Here is a 17,072-nt window from a genome sequence, read left to right as displayed (position 1 = left end):
CAAAATATTGCAACATTGACTAACAACAACAACAACAACTTTATTTTTATACCCTGCCTCTATCTCCCCAAAGGGGACTCAGGGCGGCTTACATGGGGCCAAGCCCGAATAAAAACAATAGCAATACAAAAAATTGACTACTAAAAGGCAGACTGCATTGGATAATATAGAACATTGGATAATTGAAGGTTGGATAAGTGAGACTCTACTGTATATAGGAACCTACCCTATATACTCATTATTAGGGCTGTGCAAAACTACGTTTGTAATTTGTTTGTCGTATCTATTTTGTAATATTTGTACATATGATGCAATTTTTAGAAACATGAGGGGCACCCACACAAAAAACTGACCTATGACTTTCAGATTTGATATGTAAGCCTCATAAGTGGCTCCAGGTCTCTGTTGCGGGCACTGCTTCTCCCCTAGAAAGGACTGGGTTTGGTACCCCCAAAGGGCTCTGAGGAAGATGGCCAGGCTGGGAGTTGGGAGAAGCCCCACTCTTTCTCCAAAGGAGGCAGCAAGGAGGACCCGGGAGGGGGGGGGGGTGTGGGACAGAGCAATGCCTGGCTGGATGGATAGGCAAGGAAGAAGTTCTTCTTGCACATGGCTGGGCCAAAGAGAGATAGGCAGAGACTATCACATTGAGGCTTTTACAAGGCAGCCCCAGTATTCTGAAATGGGCAGAATTCTTGGAAATGTAGTTTAGGGTGGCGCCTCATGAATTCTCTGCCCCAGAGGTCCTACCTCCCCAAACCACATTTCCCAGATTTCTGCTTACCACCTTGCACCTCCTCCTCCCTGGAGGTTTTGGTGGGCTGAAACCTGTGTTCATTCTCTAAAGGGATTTCAAGGGGGAAAAGGAATTGTTGAAATCTGAATCTACCCTGTGAAGTAGGAAAAGTTGAGAGGCAGTAACACCAAAACTTACCTAGTAGGTTTCCTTTTATTATTATATTTCAAATACTGGATGGACATCTGTTGGGGGCCCTTTGACTGTGCTTTTCTTTCCTGAAAAGGGGGGTTGGACTGGATGTCTGCTGGGGTCTTCCAGTGAAATAGTATTATTAAGTTTATGTCAGTTAAAATTCTCTAATCAGAGTGGTGAAAGGCAGGAGTTTAGTCCATTTCAGGAGAAAATTTTAAAAAACCACCAACTTCTGTTGGCCTGTGTTGATGATGGTGTGCCATTTGTGGTCTTTTTGAATGTCTGAACAGAGAAATGATCTGGTGGCTGCCTATTCCTGCAGAATGACCCTTGGCATATCTCTGGGTTACATCAAAATCCATAATTCTGTCTCCAAAACTGTCCTCGATTTATATATGAGGTTGACATACATGAAGATATATGGTAAAACAGAATACGAATGTAAGTAAAATCATAGTGAGTCAAATCCTATTTTATGTTCAACACAGGGCTCATCTAGACCAATCACTGAAGTTAGCAAGTGCCTGGATCAGTCCCATGGGTGGCTAAACAACAGATGGGGCTGATCTTGCTTAATCTGGTGCAAGGCTCCCTTAATGCAGCCTTGCCTCGAGTCAAGCTAAGTCCTAATACTGACAGGGATTTCCCCTGGCCTACAACATCATATGACAAATTTTTAGTGTCTTAGGATGCTGCCACCCCAATTGAGTGACAGAGCTCCATGCCACCCATCACACAACGTAGCCTCACTTCCGGAAAGGTTCAATTGCTCAACAGGGGTGGCAGCATGGTAGTAGACTGCACCACCAAAACAGGAGCCTCTCCATATTCCATTTGGAACAACAGGGCTACCACAGGAACACGTGTGATGGGAAAGCATCGTTGCCAGACAGGCAGGGTGCTGAAATTGCCCCGCTGCACTGCTGATTTTCCACAGAGGTGGGTGAAACAGCACGGGGGAACCTCATCAATGTGATCAGGTCCTTAGAGCCAGTGAAGACAGTTGAGCTGGATCCTAACCAGAACAGACTGCAACTGTATTCACTGACATTCCCTGGGCTCACATGGCAGAAGTCCCCAGCTATGACACATCACCTACTTTCCTTGGAGCTCTGCCTGATATCAGGATGAGTGCCCACATAACAAGACAGGGTGAGAGGGGGAAAGGGGAGGCTTTTCCCCCTTCCCACTCACAACTCTCTTAGCAAGGCAGAGTGCCAAGGGGAAGGTGGGTGGTGTGTCATGGCTGGGGATAGCTGTGACATTGGAGGTGGAGGAGCATCCATAAGGTAGCTGCCTAGTAGCATAGAACCAAATTTGGTGAGGCTGGGCAGTAGGAACTCCATGCTGCTTCCAAGGCTGCTAATGTGTTCTGTAGGTTACATTGTTCTTAAGGTAAATTTGTATAAACCTTTTAAGTGTAATTCCAGCCATTTATTTTAGTTTGGGATAGCATAGGGAAGGGTTTACACCTCTGTTAATATTAATTTTGCTTGCTGTGTCCTTGTTCAGAAGATTTCACCTCATTTTCTGTGGCAATTGGATTTTGACAATTTTTGGTTGTCATGGAAACAAGGATTGGTGATAAAACTTCAGCTGAGATACCTTTTCCCATGAAATCTTCCTAGGAGTAGATTTCCTCTCACGTCCTGTTGCTTCACCTCCATTTGTAATTAGGGATCATATGTAAGTCAGATGTTTGTAACTCGGGGACTGCCTATATGGCTTACTAAATATGAAATCAACTTCTTTCTTCATGCCATGTACAAAGTGTACTGTGAAAAACCCAAAAGAATCATTTTTCTCTGATTCAAAAGGAATTAAAGTATTTTTAATCGAATACTGTTGAACTGGCCTATTATAGGAAGCCCTCTTATTCTGTTCTGTCTGTCTCTTGACTGGGTGTACATTCTTGTCCAGACTGTCATCCTCTGGGAAGTATAACTGGATCCTTTATTCCTCCTCTCTCACACATTATATGTGGATTTTCGCTATTCTTGTTTGAATAATCTTGAAATCATCCCAATAAAGTTTGTGAGTGATGTTGAGGTGAGATTGCATCGGAATTACAACCCAAATTACACTAAGGGCCTCATCACACTAGAGAAAAAATCCACTTGAAATCCGGTTTCTGCCTCCTGGAGAATTCTGGGGTTTGTAATTTAAGGAGAAGCCTTTAACAACCTCACTAAACCACAAACCCTGGAATTTTGCAGGAGGCAGGAACCGGATTTTAAGTGGGGTTTTTCTCTAGTGTGATGAAGTACTAAGAAGACCACTGAGAACATTTATAAGATTGTGTTTTGTCTCTCAAGGTTCAGTTTGCTGTCAGTTCAATAGGATCACTCACTATAGGGTAGGAAAAAACCCAAATGTCAGAAACAGGAGGCAATCAAGGAAAGAAACACTATGATTCTTTGAAAAATGTGGTAGTGGCAATAAAGGGAAAATAAACTTAATGACCAAGTGGGAATGTCTGGATTTGGCCTTTAATGCATTTTAGGATTATATTTTTAAATGATGTTTTTCTTTCACCTTTTTATTATTGCTTATGAGGTTTCTGCTGATACTGTTTTGGATTCAGTTTCATTTAAATGCCATGGATCATTCAGATGTTTTCAGATTGACCCAATATGCCATTCTCTTTGGCTAGAACTCCAATACCAGTTAGACTCCATTTTGATTTCTCCATCATCTCCAGTTGGCTAAGCAGAATACATTTATCACAAAGGGAAAAAGAGATCACGGACACGGACAACTATAATTAAGGCAGGGCAGACCTTTTCACACACCTATAGGATCCCACCCCTGCCTACAATATGATAGCAGGACGATGATGGATATGTGTTAGGGTAAAGTGAACCCTGCTTGTCTTTTAAACATTCTTTTGAATTAAAGCTGCCACCAACCTAATAGGTTTTAGGAATTTTCCAAGGTATTTGAGGTAAACTGCTCCCACTCCTGCCAACACTGCTTTCACCCCTGCCTCCCAAACAACTGTTTATTAAGAGGTTTTTCTGTAGTAACTGGATGTTACTAATGTTGGAACTATCACAAAGGCTTGACGATGGAATGATGTGCTGTAGAGACCTTTTGACAGTTAAATAGAATAAGATTTATTTATTTTAAAACAGACAACTAACCACTCCTGATAGGTACAAAAAAGCGTGATTTGTTACAAAAGCACTTCAGCTTGAATTGGCTGTTTGTTCAGTTCTCTTCACTTTGTTATAGACAGATCTAAACAAACCATTCTAACTGTTATTAACAAAACCCTCGCTCTACTTCAGATAATAATGACGAGTTTGACTAATCTATCTAGTTAGCCCCCTGGGTTCTTAACTAACTCTACCTTAGAGTTCTTCCTGTTAACTAACCCTGCCTGGAGAGTCAACCTCTTGTGTTAACTCTCACAAGAAATCAAACTTCTGTCTGACCTTTTCCTGTCAACACACAGCACTCCACTGTCTCCCTGTGAACCCAGTTGTTTTAAACCCTACACCTTCACACACCAGCTCTCCTTGAACTCTCCACTTCCCACCTTCTCCTCTTCTCTTCCTCTCAGCCCCTCCCCACTCCTCTGGCCAATCCTAGGAGTCTCCTAACTCCTCCCCTTTTCCAACCTTCCTCACTCAAGATGGCTGCCTCGCTGGCATTCTCTCCCAACATGGAGGCCTGCCATACTGTTATCCAGGCTCCCTTTCCAGCCTACCAGAATAATGTAGCAGCTCTTGAATATTTTATTTAAAGACCCTAAAAATCCCTTACCTAGATGACCCTTAATCAAAAATCTTGTTTTTCCATGAAAGTGTTGACAGGACATGTTCTGCCTGACATTTGCTCTTTGCTCACAATATAAGGTCATGCAAACTGCAGTAATGATTTGGCTGCCCGGATGTATACGTGGGATGAACTATGAACTATGAACATGTCACCTGAGGATAGTGCATACGTGGAGCAAACTATGGACACTTCACCTGATGTGATGAGTAATGAGTTATATAAGTTACAAGGCAACTACACATGTCCAAAAGGATTGTAATAGTCAGCAAATTCCATTGTCAGTTAGCTTTCTGCGCATGCTCTGTAAAATTGGATAAATTGGAAAGCCACTACAGACAAGGTGTGGCATTGCGTTTATTGGGCATTAGCTAACATTGTCACCTGCTCTTGGCCAAAAGTAAACTATCTTGAAGACAACTTCTGCTGTCAGTCTGCTTTCTTCACCCGCGTCCAAACGAAATTTCACAACAAGGTAAGATTCATTACATTGCATTACAGAGAGTGAAAATGACTATTGTCTTATATTTGTAAACCATTTATGTGCAAGGACTGCACTCTGCTAATTTCATATTTCAAAAGCCTATTTAAGAATAAGTGAAAATATGATTCACTGGCTGAAGTTCTCAGATACCATAGTGAAGTTAAAATTTAGTTTACTAAGGACTGCGGAAAGGAGGGCCAGTGTCTGGCAAGGCCCACTGTCAATGTTCCAGGAAGAGACAACCCACAAGTTGAATGCATATGACAAAGGCTTTATTCAATCTGTAGAAGGGATGCAATGAACTGCAATGGGTGCCAAAATGTACAAGCAAAACCAACGTGGAATGTGCAACAATTTTTATACATCAAGGTTTCCATGAATTAACATTGTCTGAGTTTGACTTTTTCCTCCCCTGTCCCCGATTGACCAGAAAAGAGGCTAACTAGGATCCATGTTGGGATTGGTAAGCAAGGGAGAAGGGCAGCTGGGGATTGGTCTAGAATGAAGGACTGGTTGGCTGCAGAGCCATCCGCATGGGAGGACACAGCCTGGACATACAGGGGGAGTATATGTTGATCGTTTTCAGTCCAGTTTTAAATGCCATTTTAGTGTATTTACTGTATTTACCACATTGCTATTAGTTTTTTAACTTTTGTATTGCACTTTTAAACTTGTTTAGTGTGGAATGTTAGCTGCCTTGAATCCCACGGAGAGAAAGGCAGGGTATAAATAACGTGCGACGGGAAGTCACTGCTAACGGTGAGAGAAAAAAGGTCAAACATTGTGAAAGCCACCCACTGCATGGCTATCACCCTCCTCCCACCAGACTCAAATCAAGGAAGGGCTTCATGAGAACCACCACTCCTCTTGATGTTCCTCCAGCAGCAGCAAGGGTGTCCCTCTGGGCAGCTAAACCTGGCAATTCTAACTGGATGGCCCCCCAAGAGGGTCTTCCTCCAGGGGCAAACCAAGAATGGGCAACTTGGAAGTCCCTGAACAGACTCAGAAGTGGAGTGGGCAGATCAAAAGACAACTTGGCAAGGTGGCACTACCTGGAGGAATCCTCCACCTTGTGTGACTGTGGAGCTGAACAAACAACTCAGCATATGTATGCTTGCCCACAATGCCCTGCCTCATGTACGGAGGAGGAGTTGTTTAAAGCTACAGACAATGCGGTTGCTGTTGCCCGCTTTTGGTCCAAAACTATTTAGTTGCTTGTGATTTTATTTTATTTTTTATTTCCATTATTTGAAATGTATTTGTTGTACAATGCTTTTGACACGAAATAAATAAATAATAAAGATACCATCAACAACATCAACAACAACAATAATAAACAAAGGCAGGGTTTTTAGAAAACAAAGGTATAAGGCTAAGATGTTGCTTTTAGGTGTTTAGAGTCATGGCAGCTAACATCCCAGACTTCTGTTTTTATACACAGACAAACCAGTTTGACTAGGTAAAATATCATCATATCTTTGAAACAATGGCCTGGCTAACTGTTTTGGTTTGGAAGGAAAGGCCCATCCTTCCTGTCCAGGCAATCTGTAGGGAGGTCAATTTCTGGGCCTATTTGGTTATATTTTGATAAAGACATTTATACATGTTATAACTCTATGGAATAGATATAGTGTACAGACAGATAATTTTTATAGAAAGAAAGTCATGGAGAACAGATTCAGGTATGATAGCTATTGTTGGTTTTTTAGTCTTGGATCAAGCTTTGGATGTCTGGGCATAGAGATGATGGGATTATGTAAATGTAGAGTCCAGGGTGCTTGGGACAGTGGGTGATGATCTTTCCTAGTTCCTTCTAGAGATGGCCAAATAAAGAAATGTCCACAGGAATGTTGAAATGGCTAAGATCTCCTTTGTCATTGAGTATGGCCGGTTCACACCCAAACAGCAAGCAGGAAGTTTATCTGTTGGGTGTGAGAGTCCATAATAGCTGGATGGTTTACCTGGACCAGCATGAGATTCCTGGGAATCATTGCCTCTTGAACTAGGTCAGGCAGAGGTCAATGTCTTGTATCAGAAATAAAATTATTTAATAAGCAGATATATTTAATAATAAGGAATAGAAAAAGGGAAGGCAGAAGTGTATCATGTATCTGGACCAGGTTAGAATAGATATGTCTTATAGATGAGATTAAGACAGTTAACAGTTCCTTACCTCATATTTAGTTTATTAGTAATAAAAGTATAGTTCATAATTATAACAATGAAGAATGAAAGGGAGTGGGGTCCTGGGGTTACAGCATGTTGGTATACCAGGCATGTATTAAATATAGGGTTTTTTCTTGTTAATTATTTAACTCCTGCCCACATGTGCATCTTCAGATTCAGCAGAGATGCAGATAATCAGAGAAAAATAGAGATATAGAGCAAAGCAGAGTCAGGGGTATAAAGTGTCAAGAAGTCAGTTTTGAAAATGTGTTAGTGATATCGAGCTAGGATTTGGGGGGGTCCCCTTCTTTAGGAGGGAACCCTAGATCCTACCCCCCCCCCCCGGGCGTAGGTCCGAGAATCCTGGCAAGGGGGAAGTCACTAAAAGTCAAGGTTTCTTGCTACAAAGATCTCACCCTCAGATGTGAAGAAAGAAGACCGAGTTGTTTATTCAGTTCAGCTGAAATGGATGACACCTGCGATCGTTCGTCAAGGAGCCATAACACACAATACAGAACAGCAACTTTTATAATACAGAAAATGGGGTGGTGCGATTTGAGATTCGTGCCACTCATCCCCCACCCCCTGCGTGCTGATTGGCCCCTAAGGGAGCAACGGGAATCCCTGTCCAATAAGGGAGCTCCTGCCGTCTCGGTTCCTCCACCAATCAGAGGCAAGGAGGCGGGCTGAGCCGAGAACAGTGTCATTGAGTCAATATGCAATGACAGTGTCATTGGGGGCTGGGCTGTGGCGCAGGCTGGTAAACAGCTGCTGCAATAAATCACTCTGACCATGAGGTCATGAGTTTGAGGCCAGCCCATGGCAGGGTGAGCACCCGTCAATTAAAAATAAAATATAGCCCCTGCTCGTTGCTGACCTAGCAACCCGAAAAATAGTTGCATCTATCAAGTAGGAAATAAGGTACCACTTATAAAAAAGTGGGGAGGCAAGTTTAACTAATTTACAACGTTGGAATGAGGAAGTGAGGAAGTGCCATCAGAGTGGATGATGAAGCAGCTGATCCCCCGTGTGGACAGAATCGAACATCCCCTCAGGAGAAGGTTAAATTGCCTCCGCGTCTGTCTGTCTGTTGTCTCTGTCTCGATGTGTTTATGGGCATTGAATGTTTGCCCTATATGTACATAATGTGATCTGCCCTGAGTCCCCTTCGGGGTGAGAAGGGCGGAATATAAATACTGTAAATAAAATAAATTGAGTCAATATGCAAGGGCAGAACTCACTGTTCGACCAGATTTGTATTGAGAAGATATGTTTTATTTGGGAACATTTGGTATTTAGCTGTCCCTGGGGGAGACCTCCTGTTGCCTGACTGGGTTCCATACAATCCAAAAAGAGGCTGGTTGCAGCCTTGGATTAAGGATGCCAAGCCAAACAAGGAAGATTCCCAGTTTATGGACAGGGTTCCATGAGATCTGCACCAGGGTTTGGATGGGTTAGATTAAAGGGATTCTTGATTTCATGAGACTTCCATGAAACTTCCTCGTTTGGCTTGGCATCCTTAATAAAGGTTGATTGCAGCTTTGTGTTAAAGACACCCATATCCCCATGAAATCCATGCTGAACAAGACCAGTCTGGATTAAAGAACATTGTCAGAGGTGTAGGAAAATGGATCTTCTTGGGGGAGGTCGAGACATGTGCTGGTTCAGATTAGTGCATATCTTGGAGTTTAAGGTAAATAAGGAAATTATAATTTTGGGGGGAAATTGACTTTGAGAAGGTTGGTCTGCCGTTGGTCTGCTGCAGAGTGAAGAAAACTCATACAGAAGAGGAAGGATACCACTTTATTTCATTCTGGTTTATTGCCATTAGAAAACAATAAATCTTCTGTTTGGGGGGGGGGGGTGTTCGACAACAATAGGTCTAGATCTATGAGCCCTGTGGAACAAACAGAAGGCCATAAAATCTGTGGCTGAATGCTCATGTGCAGGAAATGCATGCAGGTGATATTCTGATTCAGGGCCCTTCCACATAACCATATAATCCAGAATATTAAGTCAGATAATCTACAATATCTGCTTTGAACTGGATTATCTCAGTCCACACTGCCATATAATCCAGTTCAATGTGTATTTTGTACAACTGTGTGGGAGAGGCCTCAGATAACTTTTAGAGAGGCATAGGATGGGGCATATGATGGACAGGAAGTTATTCCCGATACATACATTTCTCCCCCTTTCCTCCATAAAATAGCACCCAGGAATTAGGGAAGTTTAGATATTCAATTTGTTGTGAAGCTATTATCAGAAGTTTCATTCAATGTACAACTAGTGACAGGCTTATTATAACTGCAAAGTAACTATCAATAGAAATGCTACTTAGTGTGTTATGCGATTTAATGAGGCAGGGCTGGATGACAGCCAAGGGACATATGGCAACAAATTGACCTTAGACATACACTGAAATGTGATATGGCTTTTATATGGATTTTATTGGATTAGCACAAAAATGCATGTGAGCACACACATTTTCCTGTCGATGTTATTTTGCCTAGCTTGTTGCTGCCTCTTTACTCCATTTGCCTCACAAAAATCAGTGACCTGTGTAATAACATAGACAAATGGCTTCACCCAGCAGGCTCATTTTCTTTGCAAGATTTTTCTCAATTTAAACTGTGATCCCCTTGCATTAGGCTGAGCTTAGTAAGCAATGGCTATGTCTTGCTGAGATTATCCTAAACTCGTTTTACATAAAGTGGAAACAACAATAGTTTCATGCATGTAACAGAAGGATTGAAGTAGATATGGTAAAAAGTGAAATGGGTTTTATAAAACTTTAGTTATACATCCAAATCACCACAAATCGAGAATAATTGGGAAAATGAGCATACAGTGTGTATATGTGTTTCCCATGATAGGCTGCATGAACTTTTGTCACAATGAGCCTGTAGCACCAAGAAAAGAAGAGAAAGAAAGAATGCTATTTAATTTAAACTAGGATTGCTTTCCCGCCTCTAGGATCATGCCTCCAGGAAGCAGGATCCATTTTAATGGTTACCTTTACATAGTATGTCACCAGCTAGTCAAAAGCTACAATTGGATACATTGTGATGATTTAGTTACTATCTGATAATAGGAAGATAGGGGATAGTCAAATTGATGGAGAGAGAGTGTCATTTACACTATGAGGTTATAGCATTAATCCTCTTTAACTGCTATGGGCCTGCCCTATGGAATCCTAGAATTTGTAGTTCAGGGAGGGATATTGAATATTTTCAGCTGGAGAATAATAGTGCCTTGTTAAATTACAAGGCCCAGGATTCTACAGTTAAAGTGGAATCATAGTACTATAAGTGGTGTAGTGTGAATAAACTGGTAAAGAAACAGATTCAGCAGGTATTTTTGTTGAATGCGCAAGCTGGATTTAAATTTGAAATTTAGTCTTTTCCTAGAGGTACACAAATCATGTGAGATCATACACCTTATTTCAAAGGAGGATTGTGCTTCCAGGCAATGTTGGGAAAACAATCCACCTTAAAATCAAAGCACGTGGCCCCCACATGCATCATTTACACGAGAAAGCTTTTTTTTTCTCCTGCTACCTCAGTTGCATGGAGGGAGAAGAGACAGCAAAAGCCACAAAAACTCTTAAGGAGGGAATGAATAGCTAATAGGTCATCCCTGTTACAAATCCTTCCAATTATATAGTGTCTGTAGAGCACTTTGAACTGTTCAAAGCACTGTACAAATGTTAAGTGTTTCCTTATAAAGAAAGAGAAAAGCAGTTAAAGGAAACTTCAATGGGAAGCTTTCTCTGAAAATGAAGTGAGATTTAAAGTGTCTGTTAAAAGTTTTGTTTCATGTACCTCAATTGCTTCCACTTGAGACACCACAGGCAGAATTAGCTACTCAGTATTCACTATTCAGCAGTTCTCCCTATATGTCTTGATCCTTCACTAGAAATGAGAATAAGAGATAAAGGATTTCCTTCTATTCCTCTTGCCTCATCTGAGATTTCCTAGATTGGATTTGAGCTCCTCTAGAGACCTTAAAACAGTTGTACTGCACAAAAACTGGTAAGGGAAGGACAATTTAAATACAAGTAGCCAGATTTTGTTCATTTTCATGGTTTCCTCCTTTCTGTTGAACTTATCATAGAATCATAGAATCATAGAATAGTAGAGTTGGAAGAGACCTCATGGGCCATCTAGTCCAACCCCCTGCTAAGAAGCAGAAAATCGCATTCAAAGCACCCCCGACAGATGGCCATCCAGCCTCTGTTTAAAAGCCTCCAAAGAAGGAGCCTCTACCACGGCCCGGGGGAGAGAGTTCCACTGTCGAACAGCTCTCACAGTGAGGAAGTTCTTCCTGATGTTCAGGTGGAATCTCCTTTCCTGTAGTTTGAAGCCATTGTTCCGTGTCCCAGTCTGCAGGGCAGCGGAAAACAAGCTTGCTCCCTCCTCCCTATGACTTCCCCTCACGTATTTGTACATGGCTATCATGTCTCCTCTCAGCCTTCTCTTCTGCAGGCTAAACATGCCCAGCTCTTTAAGCCGCTCCTCATAGGGCTTGTTCTCCAGACCCTTAATCATTTTAGTCGCCCTCCTCTGGCGACTTGTCCACATGCTTGTAGATCTCAATGGTTTCTCTGTGTAGTCTGACATGGTGGTTGTTTGAGCAGCACAGCATTTCTGTGTTCTCAAATAATGTGCTCTGTCCTGGTAGGTTCATCAAGTGCTCTGCTGTGACTGGCTTCTCTAGTTGGATTGTAATAATAATTTTATTTTTATACGCCACCAATCATCTTGGGGCGGCTTACAATTGGGACCAAGCACAGAACATACACAAATATAGCAACTAAAACACAGTTAAAAACATAATAGCATATAAACAATCAAGTTAAGACAATTAAAAACACTGGGTTTAAAAATATCATTAAAAGTAAAACAAACAACTCAACAACCAGAACCAGGACTAGAGCATGAGCAGATTAGAGAGGGCTGGGCATAGACTTAGTCTGCAGTGCCTTTCATGTTCCTTGATACCGGCTGTTAGGAATTCTGGGAGTTGCAGTCCAAAATACCTGGAGGGCCACAGTTTCCCATGCCTGGTGTATACTGTAGTTTAGAAAAAGAGAATGTTGGCACTTTAAGTACCCTGACTCTATGTTATGGAACCATGGGAGTTGTGGTTTCACAAAACCATCCGTCCCCCTCCTGCCCTCACTCTTCAGTGTCCATGTGCCCTCCTAAACAGGGCATGCGGATGAGGGCATGCTGCTTAACCCCCGAGCTCACTTTCTCGCGCCAAGTCACATATATCTGCTTGTATAGATCTGTGAGTCCTTCTGCCACTCGCCTTGGGCCTCTCAGGCTTCGCAAGATGCCCCTTCCCTTTTTCCCCTCCCCCTCCTCACCTGGGCGCCGCATCCTGGAAGAGGGCCATGATTTCCCTCACAATTGCCAAGCAACAAGGGAGCGAGGCGGCCTGCGCCTCCTGGGCGCTCAGCTCCTCCACCGGGGCCAGCAGCGCTTCCTCTGCCAATGCCATCACATGCCAGGCCCCGGCTCAGCTTGGCCTCGGCTTGGCTCCACCCCTGGGCGGACGGTTGGTGAAAATGGAGCCTGGGTTGAGCCTTGGGCCCTTCCTGAGTGGGCCTGGCCTTCCCTCAACCTCTTTCACCCCGGCTCCTTTCCAGAGGCCCCTCGAAGAAGCGCAGGCATTCCCTGGCACTTCATGCAATGCCTCATGCCTATCGCTCATCAATCACATTTTTTACGGTGGCACGGCCGCGGGCGCCCCCTGTTGGTGTGCGCCATATGTGGCCGCTTAAGGTTCCCCTCACTGTTGGTCTGCCTCTGCTATTGTAAGAATTAAAACTGCATTAAAAACATAATACCATATGTATGAGCTGATCTCATATATAAATCTAGGGAAAGTCTAAAGACCATAATGATAGATTTTGATATGACCCATAGATAAGTTGAGGATCATCCCATGGGGAGGGGAAAGCACTAATTCCACCTCTAATTATATCTTCTGATTTTTGTTCAGCTTTTTGTTTTTGTTTTAGGCAAACTATCTACAGTAAAACCTCTGGACAAATGTTGTACAGGTTTTCACCAATTGCTCTTATTCTGTAAAGTCTCATTACCAATTTACCCATGGTGGTTTAAAAAGACTGTGATTTCATTTTTAATCCAGCATCTTCCATTGCTATTTATTGAAATCAAGAATTTTCTTTCTTCATATGATTTTTGCACAACAAAGTCATAACAAATGACAAAGTACTCTCAACACAATCTTACACAGCTTACCTCCTGGGTATAATTTATCCTTGAAGCATTAATATCTTCTGCTTATGTGAAAGATTGGGAATGTGTATGTTCTGCACGGAGTTGCTTTGCCATTCTAGCTTCCCTGAAAATATTTTTTTCTCCGCTTCAGCAAGTTCTCCATTCAGCATTGCATTACATGAATCCTCAGGAGTAGAACAGGTGGGATCTTTTGCCTGTGGGCATTGCGTCATGGTGCTTATCTGCAGACAGAAATAACTGCAGGCAGTTAACTTGCTCACTGGGCATCTTTGGGCTGACATGAGTTGTATTGTTATGTCAGTTGACTTGGCGTGCCCTTCCTCTAGTGCTTGACAATTATATTTTCTTTATTCAATCTTCTTGTGCTAAAGGACCTTTACAAACAAATGTTATTTTTATTGTATGTAAAGTATATTAGATGTATTTATCTTTTCCAGATCTTGTAAGATATCTGGTACTAAAGTGATGAAGTGCTAGAACAGAACAAGCAATATTCTGTACAGCCAATTGCTGGCAATACCCTTTTTTTAGTACTCAGAGTGTGCCTTTTTCCAGCACTATTTAATTAGGATCAATGCTTTGAGATACAAAGAAATTTATGTGCACCTACTTGAAGGAAGGACAGTTAAGCCGGCTAGTTGTTTTGCCAAATTCTTTTTTTCCAATTTCTTTACTCCATCAGAATAAAAGTTTCAAAATCATAAGATTTTCAAAATCACCACCTTTATTAAAAAAACAATTAGAGAGACAGTAAATAAAAAATAAAGGAGGGAGGAATCAAGAGGAAAAAAATATGGCAGCACCATCAAGACTTATTGGCTTTTATTTTAGTGTGAGCTTTTGCCAGAATAAAGCCATTTCTTTGGATGAAGTACTGAATGTTATGAAGGTCTCCATTATAAAGCATATTTATACAGTTGTGATAATGAGATAGGATCCAGAAATATGCAAATCATGACTTCTGCCCCAAATTTTAAATGGGCCATTTAATGTTGAAATGTAAAAGTAAGAAATCTCCTTATCAAAAATCAATTTCCCAGGGATCAAAATTTTAAGACAATTCCTTTTGTTAGGTATGTAATAGCAAGAGGTCTGGTATTAATAAATGTAGTGTGCCATGAAGTCATTGAATTATAGAATCATAGAATAGTAGAGTTGGAAGAGACCTCATGGGCCATCCAGTGCAACCCCCTGCCAAGAAGCAGGAAATTGCATTCAAAGCACCCCCGACAGATGGCCATCCAGCCTCTGCTTAAAAGCCACCAAAGAAGGAGCCTCCACCACAGTCCGGGGAAGAGAGTTCCACTGCTGAACAGCTCTCTCAGTGAACAAGTTCTCCCTGATATTCAGGTGAAATCTCCTTTCCTGTAGTTTGAAGCCATTGTTCCGCATCCTAGTCTCCAGGGCAGCAGAAAACAAGCTTGCTCCCTCCTCCCTATGACTTCCTCTCGCATATTTATACATGGCTATCATGTCTTCTCTCAGCCTTCTCTTTTTCAGGCTAAACATGCCCAGTTCTTTAGGCCGCTCCTCATAAGGCTTGTTCTCCAGACCATTGATCATTTTAATTGCCCTCCTCTGGACACATTCCAGCTTGTCAACATCTCCCTTCAATTGCGGTGCCCAGAATTGGACACAGTATTCCAGGTGTGGTCTGACCAAGGCAGAATAGAGGGTAGCATGACTTCCCTGGATCTAGGCACTATACTCCTGTTGATGCAGGCCAAAATCCCGTTGGCTTTTTTAGCAGCCGCATCACATTGTTGGCTCATGTTTAACTTGTCATTGTTTTCGTTCGTGCCTTTGTTCATAGATTGACATTTGTAAATATACAGCAATTTAATTCAGTTATTTCTTTTTCTAGTCTTCCTTTACAATTCCCTTGTTCAAGGGCTGCAATCTGAAAGCTCCTTACTGTGTTTCTTGGAAGATTGAAATGTTTGCAATGGATTTTGGATGGTGACATTTCTAATGCCAGAGTAATCAGTTATCGAATTCATCTGTCTGCCACAAGAGGGCAGTGTAGGTTCATTGCTCAGTATGCTGGGCAACTCTGAAAGCCAGGACAATATGACCGAGTTTGAAGGCAGGAGCAGAGATTATATTCATCTGGCCAGATGGATGTCAGAATAGCATAATTGCCAAAAGAATGGACATAACATACAATGTAATGCAAAGCTTTTTTCTCCTTTTGCAGCCCCTTCAGAAGACCAGCTCCCTCCCCTGATTAGCTCAGGAATGGTCAAGCTAGGATCTGAGCTGTCATTGGATGGGGAATCCCTTTAGACATGAAAAATGGAGAGCTGCCATTTGTCCATTTCAAGCTGGAGCTATTTGGAAGATTCTCTCAGGAGGAAAAAGGCAAGACTTGAGAAATGATCTGAAATAGTCCAAGATATGATTATGAGGTTCACAATAGGTGCCAGGCCCAGAGACAAAAAGTCAAGTTTATGCAAATATACACAACAAATAGGAAGCATATAACACAATATAGAGTTCATTGAAGCACATCTCCTGATATTTCTGAAGTACCTGGATGACTTTGCTTAAAAGACCTTGCTTCCAGGCTGGCTTCCTGAATGTTCAACCCTCCCCAACAATTTTACAAGCTCTTATATCAAGTTCTTTGAGTGTCTGGAAATATGTCTATGGTTGCACCCCAGGTTTTGTGTATATACATATGTGAGTCTTCTCACCCCTTGCTTATCAACAAAGCATATACCTGAATCTAGACACAAGAGCTCCAAAGTAATAATAATAATAATGATAATAATAATTTATTCTTGTACCCCGCCCCATCTCCCCGAAGGGACTCGGGGCGGCTCACATGGGGCCTTGCCCAACATCACAATATAAAATCAAAACAAAAACACAAATTTACAACAATAAATCAACAATATCGGTAAAACAATCGATACATTTTACAAGATAAAATGTTAAAACAGGTATATCAAACACAAGTCTGGGCCGAAAGGTGAATGTGTCAAATTGGGAGGAGATAGTTACATAATTGACATAATCAATGAAGTACTATAAATGACAATAGTGACAATAAAAGGGCAGATCAGTGGGTCTATTATTACATAGGCAGGCATCTTAAACCAACAAAACCATCAAAGGCTTTCCGGAAAAGCCAGGTTTTCAGATTCTTCCGGAAGGAGAGGAGGGTGGGGGCCAGCCTAATCTCCCTAGGGAGCAGGTTCCAAAGCTGGGGGGCCACGACAGAGAAGACCCTCTCTCTCGTCCACACCAACCGCACCTGCGAGGGTGGTGGGAGCAAGAGGAGGGCCTTCCCCGACGAGCGAAGAGATCGTGCGGGTTCATAGGGGGAAATGCGGTCTCTAAGGTAGGCGGGTCCCAAACCGTTTAGGGCTTTGTAGGTAAGAACCTGCACCTTGAATTGGGCTCAGAAAGTAAGCGGCAGCCAGTGGAGCTCCTT

The 17,072-nt window shown here is 42.2% G+C and overlaps 1 long non-coding RNA gene across 2 annotated transcripts in view; it reads right to left on the bottom strand.

Moving 5' to 3' along the window:
* LOC103278348 (uncharacterized) overlaps positions 1–13,039 on the bottom strand; it is a 179,655-nt gene extending 166,616 nt beyond the window's left edge. For both annotated transcript variants that reach the window (XR_010004255.1, XR_010004254.1), the window contains exon 1: positions 12,733–13,039. This is a non-coding gene — a long non-coding RNA (uncharacterized LOC103278348). The remainder of the gene's footprint in view (positions 1–12,732) is intronic.
* Positions 13,040–17,072: the final 4,033 nt, after the last annotated feature.

The sequence above is a fragment of the Anolis carolinensis genome, chromosome 3 (assembly GCF_035594765.1).
Source record: "Anolis carolinensis isolate JA03-04 chromosome 3, rAnoCar3.1.pri, whole genome shotgun sequence".
NCBI lineage: Eukaryota > Metazoa > Chordata > Lepidosauria > Squamata > Dactyloidae > Anolis > Anolis carolinensis.
This window is presented reverse-complemented; position numbering and strand designations above follow the sequence as displayed.